Here is a 23,025-nt window from a genome sequence, read left to right on the forward strand (position 1 = left end):
GCACCATTTTTCTTGCAGGGTTTGGTTTGTTCTTTGGTTTTCCTTTTCTGTATCCTTCTCTGAAAAGTCAGGACTTGGGGTTTGCAGAGCTGGAGTGGCAGTGGGATGTGGAACATTCTCCTTAATCTCAGGCTTATGGAGAGAAGAGGCAAAAGGTCTGACATCCTTCCCTAGGATTGCCTGTTTTAAGAAGCTGATTCTCCTTGAGTAAATGCCTCGGCTGGCCCTGTTGTGCTTGGACAAGCTAAACCAGCAAATAATAAGCCTCCCTAGAACATGCTGATTAGATAAGCCAATGAGAATCATGGAAGACACGGACAGTAGATTAAAAAACATAAAATGAATGTTACTTTTACAGCGTCTATGAATAGACAAAGACCTTTTGATTCTAAAATAGATGGTTGGTGAAGCAATAGTGGAGGGGCTATCTTAATAGCAAAAGTAGGAAAAGGAGTGACGGGTGGGTTCCAAACGCAAGGCCCACCTTAACGAGATTGGATTCAAGGGCCCAGGAGCAACAGGCCGCTGCACTGGGGGTGAGTAGAGTGAATTTTAAATATATGGAGTTACAGCTTGGTTGTATGTTTTGGTTTGGGGATGTGAGTGAAAGAACTTAGTAGTATAGGCAGAAATCCCCAGCCCACCGAGGGTCACGTGAGAATATTATTGCTTTTTGCTAAAGGTCTGTGCAAGACTTAGAGAGCAAAGATAAGAGACAATCTAATTGTTTAAATTAATCTATAACGATTCCAACACGGTAAAGGACAAGTAAGAGAATGACCAGTTTGTCCTACAGTAGTGTTGCTTTTCTGTGCTCCCATCTCTGCCTTCAGAGAAGGAACCATGTATGCGTGTGTGCACCTGTGCAGGGTCAGACTTCTACAGTGAGGGGCTGAGAATAGTTATATTCTCTGCACGGAGGTCTAACTACCCCTCTTTTCAGCCATGGAAGTCATGCTTTTCAGCCATGCTTTTCAGCCATGGAAGTCACAGAGGTTGGTCCTGTGCCTACTTCACGCTTCTTCCAGTTCAGTAATGATTATTCATAGCATCTTTTTGGAGGCTCCTAAAAATCCAGGAAACATGGCACTTGTACAAAAATCCCCACTTCAGCTAAGCTTTCAGGCCTGAGGGACGCACCCTTTTATGAAGGACCCGCTTCTGGGGCTCTTGAGGCAGTAAGAGGGAGGGATGCATGAGAGGCCGGGGGAGGGGGCGCCGAGTCCACATCTGTCTCCCTAGATGGAACAGGCTGCATAGTTCTTGTGTATCAGGACCCCTGGAGATCAGATGACTTTCTAAAGAAAGTGTCACCCAGCCCTTGATGAAATTCTGACTCAGAAAGCCTGAGCCCTTGGCTCTGTGGGCTTTTGTCCCTGAGAAAGTGTGTTTTACTGTCTCTCTAAGCAGGCATCCTGGAATTTGGAACTGAGCTGTAAGCTCATGACCTGAGGTATTATCTCAGGAGTACCCTAAAGACCCACCAACTCTGGTCTTTCTCCCTCTCACCTCCCAACGTATTTTGGATGGACCAGTCTAAGGAGAGAACATCTTTCCCCATCAATTGCAGGCACTCAGTAAGTGGTTTGTTGCTTGACTGAATGCTTGCCCACTTTCGTTTCAGTCAAGTTCATTTTCCCAGAGAGGCAGTAATCAACTACTTAAACTTAGTAATGGAGCCACTCAAACATCTCTTTTACCTCCCAACAGGGATGGAGGCCATGCCAACAAAGGAGGTAACTTCAGCATGAGTGATGTCATGACAAGAATCAGACAGTAGAGTGTGTTCTCCAATGTTATCACTCCCCAAACCAGAATCAACTGGTCTCGGGTTTCCTTTTCTCAACCTTCATTGTAGAAAAGGTTGCTCCTTGAGCTACTTGAGATATACTTCCGTATCTAAAGAATTGGGCTCTGTGCTTCTATTGATTTATTATCTCAAAAGTACATGATTGGGATGATTTTATATAACCTTGAGGACAGGAGCCCTTTAAGATTCTCTTAATAAAAAATGAATTCAGCTTGGTTTGAGGCCTAATAAGGCACTGCAATACTCACTTCTGGTATAACAGGTTGTAAACTAGGTCTGACTCACCCTCCTCTTGTGGTTTAGGCTTCCTCTCCTTAATCCAGTACAAGAACAGCCCTAACAGAGAAATAGAAAATGACCATCCACACCTCCTTCATCTCTGTCTCTTTTACCTTAAGTCTGGGCAACCTGCAACATCATTTTATTTTATTTTTTTAAACATCTTTATTGGAGTATAGTTGCTTTACAATGGTGTGTTAGTTTCTGCTTTATAACAAAGTGAATCAGTTATACATATACATATGTTCCCATATCTCTTCCCTCTTGCATCTCCCTCCCTCTCACCCTCCCTATCACACCCCTCTAGGTGGTCACAAACCACTTAGCTGATCTGCCTGTGCTATGCGGCTACTTCCCACTGGCTATCTATTTTACGTTTGGTAGTGTATATATGTCCATGCCACTCTCTCACTTTGTCCCAGCTTACCCTTCCCCCTCCCCACATCCTCAAGTCTATTCTCTAGTAGGTCTGCATCTTTATCCCTGTCTTGCCCCTAGGTTCTTCACGACCATTTTTTTGTTGTTTTTTAGATTCCATATATATGTGTTACCATATGGTATTTGTTTTTCTCTTTCTGACTTACTTCACTCTGTATGACAGACTCTAGGTCCATCCACCTCACTACAAATAACTCAATTTCATTTCTTTTTATGGCTGAGTAATATTCCATTGTATATATGTGCCACATCTTCTTTATCCATTCATCTGTCCATGGACACTTAGGTTGATTCCATGTCCTGGCTATTGTAAATAGAGCTGCAATGAACATTTTGGTATGTGACTCTTTTTGAATTATGGTTTTCTCAGGCTATAATGCCCATTAGTGGAATTGCTGGGTTGTATGGTAGTTCTATTTTTAGTTGTTTAAGGAACCTCCATACTGTTCTCCATAGTGGCTGTATCAATTTACATTTCCACCAACAGTGCGAGAGGGTTCCCTTTTCTCCACACCCTCTCCAGCATTTATTGTTTGTAGATTTTTTTTTTATAAATTTATTTATTCATTTATTTATTTTTGGCTGTGTTGGGTCTTCGTTTCTGTGCGAGGGCTTTCTCTAGTTGTGGCAAGCGGGGGCTACTCTTCATCGCGGTGCGCGGGCCTCTCACTGTCGCGGCCTCTCTTGCTGCGGAGCACAGGCTCCAGATGCACAGAGCTCAGTATTTGTAGCTCACGGGCCCAGTTGCTCCGTGGCACGTGGGATCTTCCCAGATCAGGGCTCGAACGTGTGTCCCCTGCATTGGCAGGCAGACTCTCAACCACTGCGCCACCAGGGAAGCCCTGTTTGTAGATTTTTTGATGATGCCCATTCTGACTGGTGTGAGAGCAACATCATTTTATATCAGACTTCCTAGAACACAGGCTCTCTCTTTAGGAAGAGTCATTTCAACTCAACCAGGTCTTGTTGCTTACCTGCTCTGTGCTAGGTACTGTATAAGCACACTAATGGCCCGATGCTGCTTCCTATGGGGTAAGCCTTCTTGGTCAGCAGCCATTTTAGTGCCCACTGTGTACCTACAAGGCACTTTGCTAGGCTGTGGGGCCAGTATGAGGATAAATAACACATGGGACCTGCCTTCAGGGAACTTACAATCTAGGGGGAGATGCAAGATACATGCATTTCAATTAACAACTGAAAATAATACTGTGTAACTATTCCATTGAATAAGCATGACTCATCAGATAAAATCAGAAAGTAACTTGATTTCTGCCTCTTGTTGCTTTTATTAAAAAATTAATTAATTTATTTTTGGCTGTGTTAGGTCTTCGTTGCAGCGCAGGCCTTCTCTAGTTGCAGCAAGAGGGGGCTACTCTTTGTTGCAGTGCACGGGCTTCTCATTGTGGAGGCTTCTCTCGTTGTGGAACACGGACTCTAGGCGCGCGGGTTTCAGTAGTTGCGGCACGTGGGCTCAGTAGTTGTGACGCATGGGCTTAATTGCTCCGTGGCATGTGGGATCTTCCCAGACCAGGGATCGAACCCGTGTCCCCTGCAATGGCAGGCGGATTCTCAACCACTGCGCCACCAGGGAAGCCCCTCTTGTTGCTTTTTAAAATTGATTCTGTAGGTCTAGATCTTGCTCTGCCACTGGATGAAATTTAGACAAGTCACACGATTGTTTTGGTCACCCTTGGTCTCAGTCTTATTTCAGTAATGATCATGTCCATCCCAATAATAACCCAAACTTCAGTTTCAACCTAAAACTGAGGCCTCTTCCCAATCCCAGCTTGGTGTTGTTGAAGAAGAGAAGCCTATGGTAGTTGGTGGTCTGGATGGGGAGTCTGCTCTTCCTCACTTATTTAGCTACCAGGGGTCTGCAACCCCTTCAACGTTGTTGCCTGGGGAAGGAGAAGAGGCGAGAGGAGAGGAAATTCTCTCTACACATTTGTGATCTCCAGCGTCACCAGCCTCCTCAGAGGAAAGTGGTGGTTCTTTTACTCATCCCTGGTCTGGCTTCTCTGTGATTCCCCTCAAAGACCAAGCTTTTCTAGCCCCCTCAAAATCTACCCCCAACATTCCTCATGGAGAAAGCCTATGTGGTCTGGCAGGAATTTCCTCTACTTCTGCCCCACCCATCACCTCTTCCCTTCCATTTTCTTCCCTGTCTTGGATGAAGCTGCCCTCCTCCCATGGTCCTGGCTCAGCCTGTCACCTCTGCTCTGTACCGTGAATCCCCCAAGAGCCATTCGGCAGAACAGGAGAAACTGGCATGGAAAAATGCCAGGATTTGGAGACCGAGTCCTTTTTTCGATAGGACCATTCTTTGTTGTGGCTCATTCGATACAGCTCCTCATAATTAATCTCTGCATTTAACATAACTCTGATCAAAATTTTAAAAATGATTATTTTTATTATTAAAATTATTTAATTTTTTTGTGATAAAATGTACATAATATAAAGTTTACCATTTTAACCATTTTTGAGCGTACAATTCAGTGGCATTAAGTAAATTCACTTTGTTGCACCACCATCCATCTCCAGAACTTTTTCATCATCTCCGGCAGAAACTCTGTACCCATTAAACACTAACTCCCCATTTCTCCTTCCTTCTAGCCTCAGGTAATCACTATTCGGCTTTCTGTTTCTATGAATTTGACTATTCTAAGTATCTCATAGAAGTGGAATCATACAAGTATTTGTCCTTTTGTGACGGGCTTATTTCACTTAATGTCTTCAAGTTTCATCCATGTTTTAGCATGTGTCAGACTCTCCTTCCTTTTTAAGGCTGAATAGTATTCCATTGTATGGATAAACCACACGTTGTTTATACATTCACCTATCAATAAACATTTGGGTTGTCTCCACCTTTTGGTTATTGTGAATAATGCTGCTACAAACAATGGCATACAAGTATCTATTTGAGTCCCTGCTTTCAACATTTTGGACATATACCCCAATTTGTTTAATTGTTTTTGACTAGAGAATACATGCCTATGATGGACAATATAAAAGGTACAAGAGGTTATATAGTAGCCCTTGAGCTCCTGCCTCTCACTGTCCCTCCCAGGAATCATCACTGTTACCAGTTTCTTGTGACTTCATCCCTGGAGAGACTGTGCACCTCCAGGCACACCCCACACACAAATGGTGACAAACCACAAGCATTCCTCTACACTTTGTTTTTTTTCCATTTAACAACATTTTTAAAAGATCATTCCATAGCACTGTTTAAAGAATATCCTCATTGTACTTAAAATCTTTGTGATTTTTCAATGTAAGGCAAAACTTATTTTATCAGTCCCCTCTTGATAGACATTCATGTTGTTGCCAATGTTTTGCTGTCATGAACAATGCTGTAATAATAACAGCTGGCATTTACTGAGCACTTACTATGTGCCAGGCTTTCTTTAACATCCTTTCCATGCGTTATATCATTTAATTCCCCTGATAACCCTCTGACATAAGTGCAGGAAGGTGAGTGACTGCCTCAAACCACATATGTGTCTTTGTCCACAGGTCGGAGTGTATCTGTAAGATAACTTTCTACACAGGAATAGCTGCTACCCAAAGGTATGTGCATTTTCAGGTGTTATGAATATTGCCGAAGTGGTGCCGTAGAGCCTGTACCCATCTGCCGTCTGTCCAACTGCTGTGTGGAATAGGACCCATTTCCTTCCACTCTTGCTGTTGTGAAACCTTTTGCTATTTGCCAATCTGAAGGGGAAAAACGGTATTTCACTGTGGCTCTAATTTCCTTATTTTTCTTTTTTATAAGTGAGTAAGGTTGAGCATCTTTTCAAATGTTTAAAGGCAACTTGTTTTACTGGTGGGGCTTTAAAAACTTGATAAAATGATTCCACTGTTGACCTAGAAGCCTGGATTCCTTTATATTTTAATTCTATTTATGTATTTTTGAAAAGGTAATATAGTAAAAAGATTCAAAATTCAATAGGAGCAAAAAAGCATAGAGTAGCCAGTCCTGCTTCCATGTCTCTTGTTAGTTGCCCAATTCCTATCCCCAAATGCAATGAGGTTCCATTTCTCCTACCTGCTCCCGGGGTCATAACTCAGACCATGCCATTACCCTGCGCTACTCCATGTCTGAAATATTAAGTTCGAACATTCCACTCTGACCCCCACCACTGTCCTCTCAACTCCACACAGCACCTGACCTTCAACCTCACCACAACTCCTCTCATCATGTAACACGTGCCCCTTCCTTTCCTGTCCGGGTGAGATTCTCAGCCCATCCAGAGCTTCATTGTCCCACAGCCTCCAGCCACCCCTGCCTGGAAATCCTTACTTTCTATTTCATAGCACCTCACTCAGAGTTGGTCAGCCCATTGGATCACTCATTTAAAAATCTTGAGAAGAGTAACCGTATAACTTACTACCCAGATTGCATCCCTTTTGAGAATGAAAGAGGGCACTGCTGATAATAGAGCCAAGACAACAGGGCACCTGGTGATTGTCCAAGGCAACCTGGGCTGCAAGTTCAACCCAGTATTAAGGGACAATCACATCTGATTTCAGAGCAGAGATAAATGTGCTGAGTCCAGCAAATGATTAGATTTCTGCCTCTGTCTGCTGCCCAGACTTCTCCTCTAAGTGTAATTTTTGAAATAGTGCATTTCCCCAACACTATTTTCTTAAAAAATGTATCCTTTGGAATACCAGTTTTGGTCCCTGCACTCAAGGTTGTAAGAAACATGAGTTTCTAAAACTCTTCATCTATATTTTGAACCCTCATTTTTAAAAGGTGCTGACACTTAATCCCTGTCTGTTCTGAGTGTCCCTTGTGGTTTCCATTTTGGGGTCGGAGTGGGGTGCACCGCAGGGTTCTCGACTCTTAGGGACCTACATAGGTCCCTACACTTGATGTCATTTGTTCTTGTTCCATATAGTCCTTGTTCATTGGTGCCTGCAGGTCATTGTGGAGCTCAGAGTCCCCCTCCATGTTTCCATGCAGCCTTGAATGAGGGGTAGGGGACAGCCTTGATCTGTCTCATGAACATCCTCTCCTACACTTCAGTCTGGGTTAGCCAGGAGTCTTTTCTCTTCCTCTAAGGGAAGAGGCTCATTTTGTCTCTGCTTTCTGCTTTCATACACGCTCCCTGAGGCAAAACATGGAATAGTCTGACTATTTGGGGGAATGAAAAGGAGGCAAAGAAAATATCAGGCTGGAGGAGGCATTGGCTCATCTGAGGAGTGGCTTTACAGGGTGTCTTAGGTTGGCCCAGGTGGCCAGAGCATTGTGCCCTAGCTCAGGAAGTACAGCCTGGGGGAGGGGAGGGGTGGCCTTTCTCTGGGTCCCTCTTGGGGTCTGAGAGATGAATTCCTAGGTACCCACAGTTCTTCTGTGGTCTCAGTGATTTCCAATCATGTTTGCCACATGATGCCTCCGCTGGCGGTTTTGTCAAGGGCCAAACTTAAGTAAGGGGGCTGCCATCCAGTAAAGCCTCATTCTTCCCTAGGAAATACATCATCTGCAGAGTCCCTAACAGTTAGCTTTCACCAGTGTCCAACCGGGACCTCCAGAGGGCAACAGAGAGCAGGTGCAGAGGAGAGACAAGGACTCTGGTTGAGAGCCTGCAGGGGGATCTTGGCTCCTGGAGAAGTAACAATGACTGTTTCATTCCTGCAAGCTGCCAGGAATGCCACTCCCCACTCCTCAGAATACACAGGTCATGAGCTTCCTGGGAGTATAATAATTATAATAATATTCGTAGTTAATACTAATTATTTCCTGTGGCCCAGACATTGACCTAAGTTTTTTTTTTATTAATTTTATTTATTTATTTTTGCCTGCATTGGGTCTTCCTTGCTGCGTGCGGGCTTTCTCTTGTTGCGGTGAGTGGGGGCTACTCTTCGTTGCGGTGCATGGGCTTCCCATTGTGGTGGCTTCTCCTGTTGCCAAGCACGGACTCTAGGAGCACGGGCTTCAGTAGTTGTGGCTCGCAGGCTCTAGCGTGCAGGCTCAGTAGTTGTGGTGCACGGGCTTAGTTGCTCCGCAGCATGTGGGATCTTCCTGGACCAGGGCTCGAACCCGTGTCCCGTGCATTGGCAGGCGGATTCTCAACCACTGTGCCACCTGGGAAGCCCTGACCTAAGATTTTATATACATTGATTCAATCAGTTCTCATAACAACCCTTGAGGCAGATATAATTCTTAATCTCATTTTTCAGCTGAGGAATATGAAGGAAAAAAATGATAGGTAAGTTGCCCAAGATCCCACAGTTAGTGGAGCCAGGATTTGAACCCAACCATTTATGAGCCTCTATTCTAGACATCAGGGATAAATCTGTGAACAAGACAAAATCCCTGCCATATTAAAGGAACAGACAATAAATGAATAAACAAACAAACACAAAATATGATTTGGGGTAGAAACGTCATATAGACAAGGAAGGCAGAATTAAGGACCAGAGAGGGGCATTTTAGATGGGCTGGTCAGGGAGAGCCCTCTTGGGTAGATGGCATTTGGTCAGAGAGCTGAATACACAAGGGAGTAAGTCATGCTGAAGTTTAGGGAAACAGTAAGTGCAAAGGTTCCGAGTAGGAATGAGCTTGGGGTGTTAGAGGAACAGCAGGACATGCAGTGTGGCTGGTGGAGAGTGAGCTAAGGTCTCTGATGTTGCTGGCCACAGCCACAGCAGTGATCAGGGGGTAGATGGAGATGTGCAAAGCCAGGACCCAGCCACTGCCTAACCTGAGCCTGGCATTTTGGGTATCTCAGCTTCCCTTTAAGATACCATCTTTGTTTTTGCCCTCCTGTGCAGACTTGACACCATCACAGTATGTTCCCTCCTTGACCCTGGATACAGTTCAAAAGCAGCTAAAGTTGTCAAGAATCTGGGGCAGCCAGTCTTGTACCACCTGCCAAAGCTTGGCACAAACAATCTGAGAGCCAAATAATATACATACTGGAGTGAGTCTTGCCCAGCTCATGGAGAATTTCTTATGGATAAAAGTTCTAGATAGGCCTGCTGGGGCCTTGAAATGTGTCCTTATTCTCACCAACACAAGGACCTGAACCTTGCAGACCTCTCCAGGGTAGGAGGCTTGTTCTCTCTTCATACTATGCCCTCCATGCCAGGACCCTGTGTCAAACCTGCTTAAACCCTGCCGTATGTTAAACTCAAGTGGAGTTCAGATGGTATCTGGCCAGGAGATGGAAGGGCATCTGTCCCTGTGAGTAGCCACCTCTCTCCACCAGGTCTCTAAAGGAAATGGAAGCACAGAGGTCAGAAACTGCAAATTACTAAGAATCTTTGCCCCTCCTTCTTCATTGTAGAGCCCAGATCAAGATGGGCCCATGTGGAATGCTCTTTTGGCCTGGATTAGAGACAGCCTAGAGCCTAGACCAGAGGGGGCTGAGCTGTCTGATCCAGGACTTCTCAACCTCAGCACCATCGCCAGTTGGGGCCAGCTAATTCTTTGTTGTGGGGGATGTCTCATGTAGGATGTTAGCAGCATCCCTGGCCTCTACCCACTAGAGGCCAGAAGTACTCTCCTCTCAGTGTGACAACCAAAAATGTTTCCAGATATTGCCAGATGTCCCCTGGGTGGGGGATACCTCTGACTGAGAACCACTGGGTCCAACTTTCCCTTTTCCTCTAAGTGTGGATCTCCACTGTTAGCACTCTGGTGATAAGGAAGGACCGATAGCCTCCAATTTATCCCAGAGCTTAAAGCCAGCTGGGTGAACCAGTCGCCTTGGAAGTAACATGGAGAGAGGCCAGCGGGAAGGGGGAGGAGAGAAAGGGGATGGCCAGATCTTCTCTTAACAGTTTTTGGCTCACAAAACTCAATCATGGGGAAGGGCAGGGATAGTGTTGGCCACAGGCATCATGGGGCTAGGTCTCCCTCCCCCTCCCCATCCCGTCTGTCTGTCTCTTCCTCTCACACACACCCTCCCCCCGACACACACCCCTCTGCCACTCTGTGTATTGGCTTTGTTCTCTCCCCTGAAGACAGGCTTTCTTCAGAGATGAAAGGGAGTTCAGTGCTGGAGGAGAAGGTTGATGGGTGGGCTGATCTAGAACAAGAGATTGGCAGGGCAGGAGCCAGAGGTTATGGGTATCACTGAGGGAGGAGTGAAGGGATTCATCATGGGGTCCAGACCAGAACAGGGAGTAAATGAAGCCACGAGGGGCTGGTGGAGAGGGGAGGAGAGGAAGATGTTTGAAGATTTGAGGTCTTCTTTGTATTGAGAAGCAGGAAGGAGGAGAGTCAGAGATTAAGAAGTTGTTTGCTAAGAGTTTGGTTTTTTCCCAGGGAAATAGACTCATAGAATCACAGGATGTTAGAGCTTGAAGGAAACTTAGAGACCATTTAGTCCAATCAACTCCATGCTGACTCTCTCATTAATTCACCAACATTGGAATTTGAGAGTGATCCTTGTTCCCAGTCTTTCTCTCTATGCTTGGAATCAAATGAGAAATAAGATACAGGGGTCAAACTGCTAGAGATTAAAATAACTTCATAACAGATAAAGCTGATTGGAGAATTTGGTTTAGAAAGTACAACCACAATCAGGCTTCCTATCTCTTTCCCCAAGAACCAAACTTATCTTTCCAGCACTGAAAGACTCCATACTTGCGTGACAAGAACCTGCCCTGGGAAGTTTACTGAGAAGAGAGGAGGAGAGGAGGGCAGCTTGGGCCTTCTCTGGTGCAGGCAGTTCTCAGAAGGATCTGAGTCATGGCACGTGCCCATTTTATTCTCCCAAATTCATCAAGCACATGAGCCACTCCTCATCCACCAAGCAGGAGTAAGTAGGAGAGGTGAGTGGAGAGTACTTTTCTCAAAGCTTCAGAAAGGACAGAAGCTCCTACTTTGTAGGGAAGAGTAAAGTGCTTGGAGGGAGAAAGATGAGTTCCCCTAAACAAGCCACCATTTATTAAGTGCCAATTCTGCTGCAGGATGCTGAAGCCCAAAGAGGTGAAGTATTTTCTCAAGGTCACACAGCTTTGGGGACAGAATAAGGTTCTCCAGATTCCTAATGCCAAGGCTTCGCCATTTCACACTTCTAATCACAGAAAGTCAGATTCATCCAGGGTCATCAGCATAATAGTAAAAATAATCTCCTACTCCGTCATTTAGGAGGTCTTCTCACCCATTCCTCCATCACCACCGCTGCCCCCACCACCTCCATCTACATCTTTTCCACCTCCATCTATACGTCCACCACCTCCATTTATGTCCAGCTACCATATTGCCGCTTCTACCATTCCACCTACCACTTCCACCTCTACCATTTCCTCCATTCTTATTACCACCTTCCCCATTTTTTTAGCAGGCAGCCAGCACAAACCATTTGGGTGGAGTGGCAGATGTGAACTAGAAGGTTACCCATACAGCTCTGGTCTCCAGAAATCTTCAAGATCTTTGAGATCAAAGATCTCCCCAGCTCATGACATCCCCTGATCCCAAAAAGATCATCTTGGAGTATTTTATGAAGATTGTGATAGAGATACATAAACATAAGTACACATGTCTATACAAAAACTCATTGACCGCAAGTACAAATTGCTGTAATTTCTAAGCCATGCCCTAATCTGATAGCTGCAGATTTTTAGGTACCTGAAGTGTGACAAGATCCATTTAACTGGCATCTCAGCAGTCCTCAAAGCTCTAATGACCTAACAGTTGAAGATACTCAAGTGAGCTGTAATATTGGTGCCAGCCAGTCCTGGTCACGCCAGTATGCATTCAGACCCAGGCCTCTGCAGGCTCCTAGAAGTGCTGCTAACTGACTATAAAATGGGTGGCCCTGGGGCAGGACTGGATCATCTCTAAGGTCCCTTAGACCTCTACCTCTAAGAGCCCTCTAAGACAGAATTCAAAAGGATCTGGGATAGAAACCATGCGGGAGATAAACCAGCATTTCAAAATCCAGGCTGAAACAACACTGCCATGTAAAATCACCAAGTTAAAATCTGAGAAGAAACTTAAAGATGTCTGCCTATGATCCTGGGCAGCTCTGTTCAGACCCTGCACCACCCTTGTCTGTCAGCCAACCAGGCATCAGTCCCTCCCGCTGCAGGAGTATCCCTTCCCCCATTCTGGTCACATGGCTGGCCGCCACTGAGCCCACAAGTCAATCCCCAATGCCCCAAATACTGTTCAGCCTGGAAATCACAGAGTGTCCTTCTCGCCACCCAAGAGCAACAGAACGAGTGGCTCTGGCCTCCCTGAGATTTGGATTGTGGTTTCCAACGCTTAGAGCTTGAAGGTAAGTTTGCAGCTTGGAGCTTCAGAGATAGTAGACAAAGCTATGCAGATAAGGGAAAATGTGCTTTACAGTATGAGCACAGAGTATTTAAGAGTGAGCTTTACACACACTGAGAAGGAGAAGAGCATGAAAGCTGAGTAAATCCTCCAAATGAGCATTGAATATTTGCCTTTCCTTAAAAAAAGTATAGTGTGTCATCTTGGTGCCTTGAGTTCATTGGTTTGGAACTCACACCAAATGAACAGAAATGACAACTCATTCTCTCTGACACCCTGGTGAGTTCTTTTTTGTCCTCATCTGATGGAACTGAGACTCTTTCTTCCAGGTAAATAAGTTTCTATTGTCTTTGCCAAAGTTACAAGACTGACTGAAGTATTTATGAAGTACGCAAAACCCCTGAGACTTGCCTCTTCCCCAGAAAACTATGGGAAAGTAGATTATATCTGTTAATGTAACATCTCAGAATTGAAACCGACTAATGGCTAGCCTCCTTTTATTAGACATTTCTGTTGTTAGGTGTTGGATATGGTACCTCGTTTTGTTACTGAAAGTTTGCTTAGGGATATTTTGTTTCCTTGATTTTCTTTCCTCTCCTGGGGCATGCATGTTAGGGGTCTGCTAAGCCCAGAGGCAATGGATAAACTATCGGTTGTGAAGGTGGCCTTTCTCTGGCTTCTAGCTAAGTTTTTTTAAAGCCCAGTATGACCCCATGTCATTCTTGTCAATTCAGTTCACAAAATAAACTCAGAGGAGCCCTTGGGGAGGTCCTTTTCTCAAATACTTTGGGCTATCAGAGGAGTTCACTGGATACCATGTTGGGCTAGTCCTGTGTTCTTAGATAGTATAATAAGGTCAAATGGCTTAAAAGATGGGGTGGGAGGAAAAGCTCCCAAAAGGCTGACTTTTGATGAATGTGGCACAACTTTTTTTCTGTTTTTTTTCCCAGAGATATGAATATCTAACCTGAAGGATTTTTTTACCATATTTTGCCCTTCTTCCCTAATAAACTATTTTGTTCTCTTTGTTTGCAGTGTCTAGTGCAAATATCTGGAACAAAGTGAATTTGTTGGACTGAATTGATGTGCCCTCGTGGAAGGGAGGTTGGGGTGGGGGTGGGGTGGGGGGAGTGTTTAAACGGCAGGTGATTCAATTACCAGGGTTTTGATGGTCAAAACACACTGTCTGCCCATAAGACCGGCTGTATCACCACCTCCTTGCTGCAGTGGACATGAAGGCTACTTGTGCAGGGGCCCTGAGTGTTCACTGGTGTGGCACTCTGGTCCTTAGCCTTACAGGCTTAAGACGTTGATTTTTGTCAGTAGGGTTTGGATTCGCAGGGTTCCCAGATGTGATTTCACACTGGTGGCAGGGGCAGTAAAGTGGAATGGGGCCCTTAAGTGACTTGGGACAGAAGAGAATTTGGTCTGATCCCTCACTGTAAAGCCATGCTCATCCCCAAGACAATCTATGATCTAAAGATGGATGGGAGGATAATAGTGAGCTAGTTGGGCAGTGGAGGGGCTGGTATGGGTAAAACTGCTGTTACAAGTTCCTTCATTTGCTACATGCTGGGACTGCTGTGTTCTAACACAATTCCTTTGGCAACATATTGAGGTGGGTAGCTGTACTGGTTAATACTCTTTGGATGCAAGTAACTCAAATCAGCTGAAGCTAGGTGAAGAGAAAATGGGGTTTAGTATAAGGCCATTGGGAGGGCTTATGGTTGGCACCTAAGGCAGGGTCTGGAATCCAGAAGTGGAAGACTTCTTCCAGACCTCCTCTATCTCTTGTTTCTTTGCTCTTCTTCCTCCGTCCCTCCCTCTCTCCCTCCGTGTCTTCCTTCCTTCCTTGGGTCCCAGAATCAGAGAATCCAATATGACTCTTAGCTCTACCATGCCTGGCTCTGTGACTCAGGAAAAATTACTTAATTTTCTGAATCTCCATTTCCTCATCTATAACGTGGAGATCAAAATTATGCACCTCACTGAATTTTAGTCAGGATTAAATGAGATTATGAAAACAAATATTTGACAGCCAATTAATATATATTATATGAAATTGTGGAGATAGAGCTTCTGTTTCAAAGTTTAGGTCATGATTGGGAATTTTTATGATGGGCCATGTAGCTGCCAATCAGAGCAGTAATTAATCTAAACACTTTCCATATGGTCAACACTCTGTTTGAGTTGTTTTAAATGGATGGCTTCCTTTGAAGATGAATCTGGGCAGTCTGGGTTCTTTTACTTCTGCATACTCCTGGAAGGGAGCTTCTCTCAAATTGTGAGGACGCAGGACCCAGCACAGAGGAGGTGAGGAGGGAATGGTCTCAGCTAGTGCAGAACTGGAAGTTATGCATCTACCTGAATACGAGCTACCTTATAGCTCCATAGTTCTGTAGCCCTGGAGAGTTTTCATCTCCATTTACATCTGTATTGTCATTTTGTATTCATTTTTGCTTGGTTTCCAATCTGAAAAATCCATAGAACTTCAAATATGAAAAAGCACATTTTTAAAACATGTTGGAAAACTCTTACTTCATTTGTATTATTCAGGAACTATTGACTCCAAGTGCCAGAAACCCAACTCAAACATGAGAAAAAGTAAAGTGAATTTATCAGCTCAACACAACTGAGAAGGCCAGTCAGAATTAACTGACTCAGGGAGTTACAGTGTTATCAGAACTGTTTCTCTACTTTCTTTGGATGCATCCTTCCACAGGGCAGGCGAGATAGTAGCCCCCCAAGCTTATAAGTTTCACAATGCCAGAACCAGAGCAAGAGCCAGAACAAGGCAGTGTTTTTGGATGGTCCAAGTGGAAATGTCCTGGGAAGAATTCTGATTGGTCCAGCTTTGGCCATGGGGTCATCTCTGAATCAATCTCTGACTGGGGACTAGGGAGTGTTTTATTGGCCAGCCTAGGTCACATGGCCTTTCCCTTTTGTGGTTGGAGGTGGTCTTTGTGAGAAAGAGGATTTGTTACTCAGCTTCTCTTTACTCCTCATGCTATGCCTGAGGGGGTGATTTTCAAACAGTCACCAACCTATTGGAGCTAGCAGTGTGTTCTCACTAAGCTTACCAGTTCACAATGCCCAGTTTGAATGAAAAGATGTGATATTGTTACGTATGTAAACCTCATGTGAAGCAAACTCCAGGTATGGTGATTCAATTTGATAGAAAATATAAATTAGGAGCTATTTCCTTAAAACCATGGTTCTCAAAGTGTGGTCCCTGGATCAGCAGCAGCAGCATCAACTGAAAGCTTGCTGGAAATGCAGATTCTCAGGCTCCACCCCGGATCTGCTGACTTAGAAACATGGGTAGGGCTGAGCAATCCAGGTTTTAAGCAGCCCCACAGATGACTGATGCCCACTTAAGTTTGAGAACCACCGTCTTAAAGTTTCTTTTTTTGTAGTTCTCCTGAATATCATGATTCAGTTTGAACAAACAGATTTAACCATGGATTTTCAGGGAATACAATTATCACATAAAGTGAGGGCACATATTACATTATTTGTTTTAAAATGTTTAAAGTAAAAATAATATATAATCATAATTTAAAAATCAAGTAACACATGTAAGAGCTTATAATAAAAAGCAAACAGAACTCCATCTCAGCTTTCTGCACACCTCACAGTTCTAATTCCCAAAGACAGTCACTTGGAATTTTCTTTTTTGGATTATAAATCTATAGTTTTATTAAGACAAAAACTTACAGTGTTGGTATGAAGCTTAACATTTAAACAAAATTTTCACAGAAACCTAACACATGCCTAAAAATGTTTTACAATGGAGTTCTAGATGCAGGTCTAGCTGATGTCAGAACTGATGGATCTCATGATTCAAGACAGAGTTTTGGGTTTTAGTTAATTCTTAGGATTAAAAAAACTTGTTTTGTTTTAACGTGAGCCACTGCCCCAGTATGAAAATTTAATCTTCTCCTGAGACCAGGGCTTCTGAAATTATTCAGCTCTTGAAGTGATTCAGTGAACTTGTGCTGTCAGTGACTGAACCCTGCCACCAATGGTTTCAAAGTTCAAGAAACAGAAGCTCCAAGAGTTTTCCACCCTAAGAGTACCAGCCCTTGCCTTTCCCTACTCTCCCATCTCCTATACCACCCTCTGCCCTTCCCCAAATACTTCAGCCAGTGGCTTGGGTGGAGAAGCTGACATTTATAACTTCATAATTGGAAAAGAAAGGGTCTTCTTGTCAATTTCAAGAATTATCACCTCTAAGACAGAATGACCTGCCTGCGTATACACTCCAAAAAGACTTTTCCTCCTCAACCCGTTTCCATCCCACAGACGACAGCTTTGGTAACTTCTTAACTGGCTTAGTCCTTTGTTGGGAACAGCATTAAGCTCAGGCAGGGAACACGTTGGCTTCTAAGTTTCAGGCATTTACAGCTTTTAAACAGTCTCTCATAGTCCTCATTTAGGTTGCCAATGACATGTTCTGAAAGGATGAAATATTCTGGACACAGAACCAGATCATCATTAGTTGTTCTTTCCTTTGTTTCACCACTTCCCCCATCAGGCCCCAAATTTTAACAAAAATGATCCTGACCCATCTCCCTTCTTTCCCACCCCATCCCTCCTGCCCCAAATAATGCACCAGTAATAGCCAAAAACGACATACATGCTACGCTGTAAAAATGCAGAGTTAACACTATTGGGAAGAAGGCTGTGGGTTGTGGAGATGCTCTTTGAAGATCTATAGTATCTTCTGCTCTCCCACATCCCATTCTGCAAGTTTTGTCCTTCATAGAAAGCCCTTTGCTTTTCTCAGCAAAGTTCAGAGTGGGTTGCCTTGAAACACTGACCCTCCTTCCCCTCCACTGGAATGGGTGTGCAAACTATACAGCATGGAACGGCTTTAAAGCACTTGGGCTGCTGTAGGGCATGGAAACTATACTGGCTCTTCAAAGGACATCTTCCCAAGCCACCTCTATGGTGTCAAGACAAGTAGAACTCTTTCTTTCCCCACTTGAAACCCACAGTCAGATGTGACAGGGGCTGGTACTCAGGAGAGTTAATTCTTGTCATCATCCTCCAAGGCGTAGGAATGCCACGTCAGCCTTTCCTCATAGAAGGATATGACGACCTGTGGGCATGTTGACATTGGCTTCCTTGGCAGGAACCAGGTCATCCTCATCAGAGTTTTTCCACTTCATCAGGAACATGAGTTCTCCACTGGAGTCTATAGCTCCAATAATCCACTCGGGTTCCAAACCCCGAGCAAAGCCTTGTGGCTTTTCTGACTCTTCTTTCTTCTTCTTGGTTTGCTCTCCTCCCCCTTATCTTCTGAATCAAAATCAGCTTTGCGCTTGCCTCCCTCTGATTTATCTGTTTCATGTGCTGTTTTCTGTGACTGTAGGAACTCGACAATGAGGTCGGGGCAATCCAGGTTTTCTTCTGGCTCCCATGTGTTGTCCTCATCTGAGAACCTCTTCCACTTTAGGGGGTACTCCACTTTGCCCTTTACTACTCGACGGTGGAGAACTTTTTCCACCACATATTCTTCTTCCTCTTCTTCTAGCACCTCCTCCACTTTCTTCTTGTTTTGTCTTTTCCCCATGGTGCCCGCCAGCTTTCTGGTATAAAGGGTGACGCTGCTCAGAGCAGTGCCCATGAACCCGAGAGGAATCAGTGCCGCGCTACTCGTGCGTCTTGTCCGGCCGACCAGGCGAGTGGGAACCAGAAAAGCAACAATCCTGTTGACCACGGTCAAGTCCCTCACTGAGCGGCGTTCTGCAGGCGCCAGCCAACCGCCCTTCCCTCAGCCAAACAAAAGAGCCTGGCACTCTGCGCTGCTGCCACCAGCATCTGGAATTATTTTTTAAAATTGAGGTAGAGGACTTCCTTGGTGGCGCAGTGGTTAAGAATCTGCCTGCCAATGCAGGGGACATGGGTTCGAGTCCTGGTTTGGGAAGATCCCACATGCCGCGGAGCAACTAAGCCTGAGCGGCACAATTACTGAGCCTGTGCTCTGGAGCCGGCGAGCCACAACTACTGAGCCCGCGTGTCACAATTTCTAAAGCCTGCATGCCTAGAGCCCATGCTCCACAACAAGAGAAGCCACCTCAATGAGAAGCCTGAGCACCGCAATGAAGAGTAGCCCCTGCTCGCCGCAACTAGAGAAAGCCGGTGTGTAGCAACAAAGACCCAACGCAGCCAAAGATAAATAAAATAAATAAAATTTAAAAAATTGAGGTAGAGTTGATTTATAATGTTATATTAATTTCAGGTGTACCACATAGTGATTCAATAGTTCTAAAGATTATACTCCATTAAAAATTTTTTTAATAGATTTATTTATTTTGGTTTGCATTTGGTTTTGATTTGCATTTTCCTGATGCTTAGTGATATTAAGCACATCTTCACATACTTATTAGCCATCTGTATATTTTCTTTGGAAAAATATCTACTCAGATCCTCTGCTCATTCTGTAATTGGGTGGTTTGTGTTTTTGATATTGACTTGTATGAGCTCTTATATATTTTGGATATTAACTCCTTATCAGACATATCACTTGCAAATATTTTCTCCTATTCAGTAGGGGTCCTTTGTGGTTCCATACAAGTTTTAGGATTAGTTGTTCTAGTTCTGTGAAAAATGTCATGAGTATTATGATAGGGATTGCAGTAAATCTGTAGGTTGCTTTGGGTAGTATGTACATTTTAACAATATCAATTTTTCCAATCCATGAACAGGGATATCTTTCCATTTATTTGTATCATATTCAATTTCCTTCATCAATGTCTTATAGTTTTCAGAGTACAGGTCTTTCACCTCCTTGGTTAAGTTTATTCCTAGGTATTTTATTCTTTTTGATGCAATTGTAAATGGGATTTTCTTTCTTTCTCTTTCTGATATTATTAGTGTATCGAAAAACAACAGATCTGTATACTAATCTTGTATCCTTCAACTTTACTGAATTTATTTATTAGTTCTAATAGTTTTTTTGGTGGAGACTTTAGGTTTTTCTATACATAGTATCATGTCATCTGCAAATAGTGACAGTTTTACTTCTTCCCTTCCAATTTGGATGCCTTTTATTTCTTTTTCTTGCCTGATTGCTGTGGCTAGGATTTCTAATACTATGTTAAATAGAAATGGTGAGAGTGGGCATCCTTGCCTTGTTCCTCATTTTACAGGAAAAGCTTTTGATTTTTCATATGATATTAGCTGTGGGTTTGTCATAAATGGTTTTTATTATATTGTGATCTATTCCCTTTGTTGAGAGTTTTGTCATGAATGGGTGTTGAATTTTATCAAATGGTTTTTCTGCATCTATGGAGATGATCATGTGATTTTTATCATTCCTTTTGTTAATGTGGTGTATCACATTGATTGATTTGTGGATGTTGAGCCATTCTTATATCCATGCAATAAATCCCACTTGATCATGGTGCTGGCTAAAAGGCTCGTCAATTTTGTTTATCTTTTCACAAAACCAGCTCTTGGTTTCATTGATTCTTTCTTTCTTTCTTTCTTTCTTTCTTTCTTTCTTTCTTTCTTTCTTTCTTTCTTTCTTTCTTTCTTTCTTTCTTTCTTCCTTCCTTCCTTCCTTCCTTCCTTCCTTCCTTCTTTTGGGGGTGGGTCTCTTATTTATTTTCTTTCTGATCTTTATTATTTTCTTCCTTCTTCTGACTTGGGGCTCTGTTTGTTCTTTTTCTAATCTCTTTTGATGGTAGATTAGGTTGTTTGAGATCTTTCTTGTTTCTTGAGGTATGCCTGTATCACTATAAGCTTCCCTCTTAGAACTGCTTTTGCTGCATCTCATAGATTTCAGAAAGTTGTGTTTTTTATTTTCATTTATTACAAGGTATTTTCTGATTTCCTCTTTAATTTCTCATTGATCCATTGGGTTTTTAATAGCATGCTGTTTAGTCTCCACGTGTTTGTGTTTTTCCCATTTTTCTTCCTGTAATTGATTTCTAGTTTCATACTGTTGTGGTCAGAAAAGATTCTTCATATAATTTCTCTCCTTTTATTATTTTTAATTGGAATATAATTGCTTTACAATGTTGTGTTAGTTTCTGCTCTACAATGAAATGAATCAGCTATATGTGTACATATATCCCCTCCATATTGGACCTCCCTCCCACCCACCCCATCCCACCCATCTAGGTTATCACAGGGCACCAAGCTGAGCCCCCTGTGCTATACAGCAGCTTCTTACTAGCTATCTATTTTACACATGGTGGTGTATATCTGTCAATTTAAATCTCCCAATTCATCTCACTCCCCCTTCCCCACTGTGTCCACTCGTCCATTCTCTAGGTCTGTGTCTCTATTCCTGCCCTGCAAATAGGTTCATCTGTACCATTTTTCTAGATTCCACATATATGTGTTAATATACAATATTTGTTTTTCTCTTTCTGACTTACTTCACTCTGTAAGACAGACTCTAGGCCCATCCACATCTCTACAAATGACCCAATTTCGTTCCTTTTTATGGATGAGTAATATTCCATGGTATATATGTACCACATCTTCTTTATCCATTCATCTGTTGATGGACATTTAGGTTGCTTCCATGACCTGGCTAATGTAAATAGTGCTGCAATGAACATTGGAGTATATGTGTCTTTTTGAATTATGGTTTTCTCAGGATATATGTCCAGTAATGGGATTGCTGGGTCATATGGTAATTCTATTTTTAGTTTTTTAAGGAACCTCCATACTGTTCTCCAGAGTGGCTGCATCAATTTACATTCCCACCAGAACTGCAAAAGGGTTCCCTTTTCTCCACACCCTCTCCAGAATTTATTGTTTGTAGATTTTTTGATGATGGCCATTCTGACAGATGTGAGGTGATACCTCATTGTAGTTTTGATTTGCATTTCTCTAATAATTAGTGATACTGAGCATCTTTTCATGTGTTTGTTTGCCATCTGTATGTCTTCTTTGGAGAAATGTCTGTTTAGGTCTTCCACCCATTTTTTGATTGGACTGTTTGTTTTTCTGATGTTGAGCTGCATGAGATGTTTGTATATTTTGGAGATTAATCCTTTGTCAGTTGCTTCACTTGAAAATATTTTCTCCCATTCTGAGCATTGTCTTTTCATCTTGTTTATGGTTTCCTTTGCTGTTCAAAAGCTTTTAAGTTTAATTAGGTCCCATTCATTTATTTTTGTTTTTATTTTCATTACTCTAGGAGGTGGGTCAAAAAAGATCTTGCTGAAAAAAAGAAAAGAAAGATCTTGCTGTAATTTATATCAGAGTGTTTCTCCTATGTTTTCCTCTAAGAATTTTATAGCTTCTTGTCTTACATTTAGGTCTTTAATCCATTTTGAGTTTATTTTTGTGTATGGTGTTAAGGAGTGTTCTAATTTCCTTCTTTTATGTGTAGTTGTCTAGTTTTCCCAGCACCACTTAATGAAGAGACTGTCTTTTCTGCATTGTATATTCTTGCCTCCTTTGTCATAGATTAGGTGACCATAGGTGTGTGGGCTTCTCTCTGGGCTTTCTATCCTATACCATTGATCTATATTTCTGTTTCTGTGCCAGTACCATACTGCCTTGATGACTGTAGCTTTGTAATATAGTCTGAAGTCAGGGAGCCTGATTCCTCCAGCTCCGTTTTTCTTTCTCAAGATTGCTTTGGCTATTCAGGGTCTTCTATGTTTCCATACAAACTGTAAAATTTTTTGTTCTAATTCTGTGAAAAATGCCATTGGTAATTTGATAGGGATTGCACTGAATCTGTAGATTGCTTTGGGTAGCATAGTCATTTTCACAATATTGAATCTTCCAGTCCATGAACAGGGTATATCTCGTCATCTGTTTGTGTCATCTTTGATTTCTTTCATCAGTGTTTTAGTTTTCTGAGTACAGGTTTTTGCCTTCTTAGGTAGGTTTATTCCTAGGTATTTTATTCTTTTTGCTGCAGTGGTAAATGGGATTGCTTCCTTAGTTTCTCTTCCTGATCTTTCATTGTTAGTGTATAGGAATGCAAGAGATTTCTGTGCTTTAATCTATCCTTTTAAATTTGTTGAGACTTGTTTTGTGATCTAGTATGTGATCCATCCAGGAGAACATTTCATGTGCACTTGAAAAGAATGTGTATTCTGCTCTTTTGGGATGGAATGTCCTGTAGATATCTATTAAGTCCACTGGTCTAATGTGTCATTTAAGGCCACTGTTTCCTTATTGATTTTCTGTCTTGATGATCTGTTCATTGATGTAATGTGTGTTAAAGTCCCTACTATTATTGTATCAGTGTCAATTTCTCCCTTTATGTCTGTTCATATTTACT

The 23,025-nt window shown here is 42.9% G+C and overlaps 1 protein-coding gene and 1 pseudogene across 2 annotated transcripts in view; one reads left to right on the plus strand and one right to left on the minus strand.

The window, feature by feature from the left end:
• Positions 1 to 23,025, plus strand: part of SLC4A5 (solute carrier family 4 member 5) — a 151,066-nt gene that overhangs the window by 16,318 nt on the left and 111,723 nt on the right. The window contains exon 2 of one of the 2 annotated variants that reach the window (XM_073791225.1): positions 6,044 to 6,097. The gene's annotated coding sequence lies outside the window, so the exon portion shown is untranslated. Of the gene's footprint in view, positions 1 to 6,043; positions 6,098 to 23,025 lie in introns of those variants that run through there. The other variant, XM_073791224.1, reaches the window with a different exon arrangement.
• On the minus strand, positions 17,794 to 18,378 carry LOC117307837 (chromobox protein homolog 1 pseudogene; annotated as a pseudogene).

Source organism: Tursiops truncatus, chromosome 14 (assembly GCF_011762595.2).
Source record: "Tursiops truncatus isolate mTurTru1 chromosome 14, mTurTru1.mat.Y, whole genome shotgun sequence".
Classification (NCBI taxonomy): domain Eukaryota; kingdom Metazoa; phylum Chordata; class Mammalia; order Artiodactyla; family Delphinidae; genus Tursiops; species Tursiops truncatus.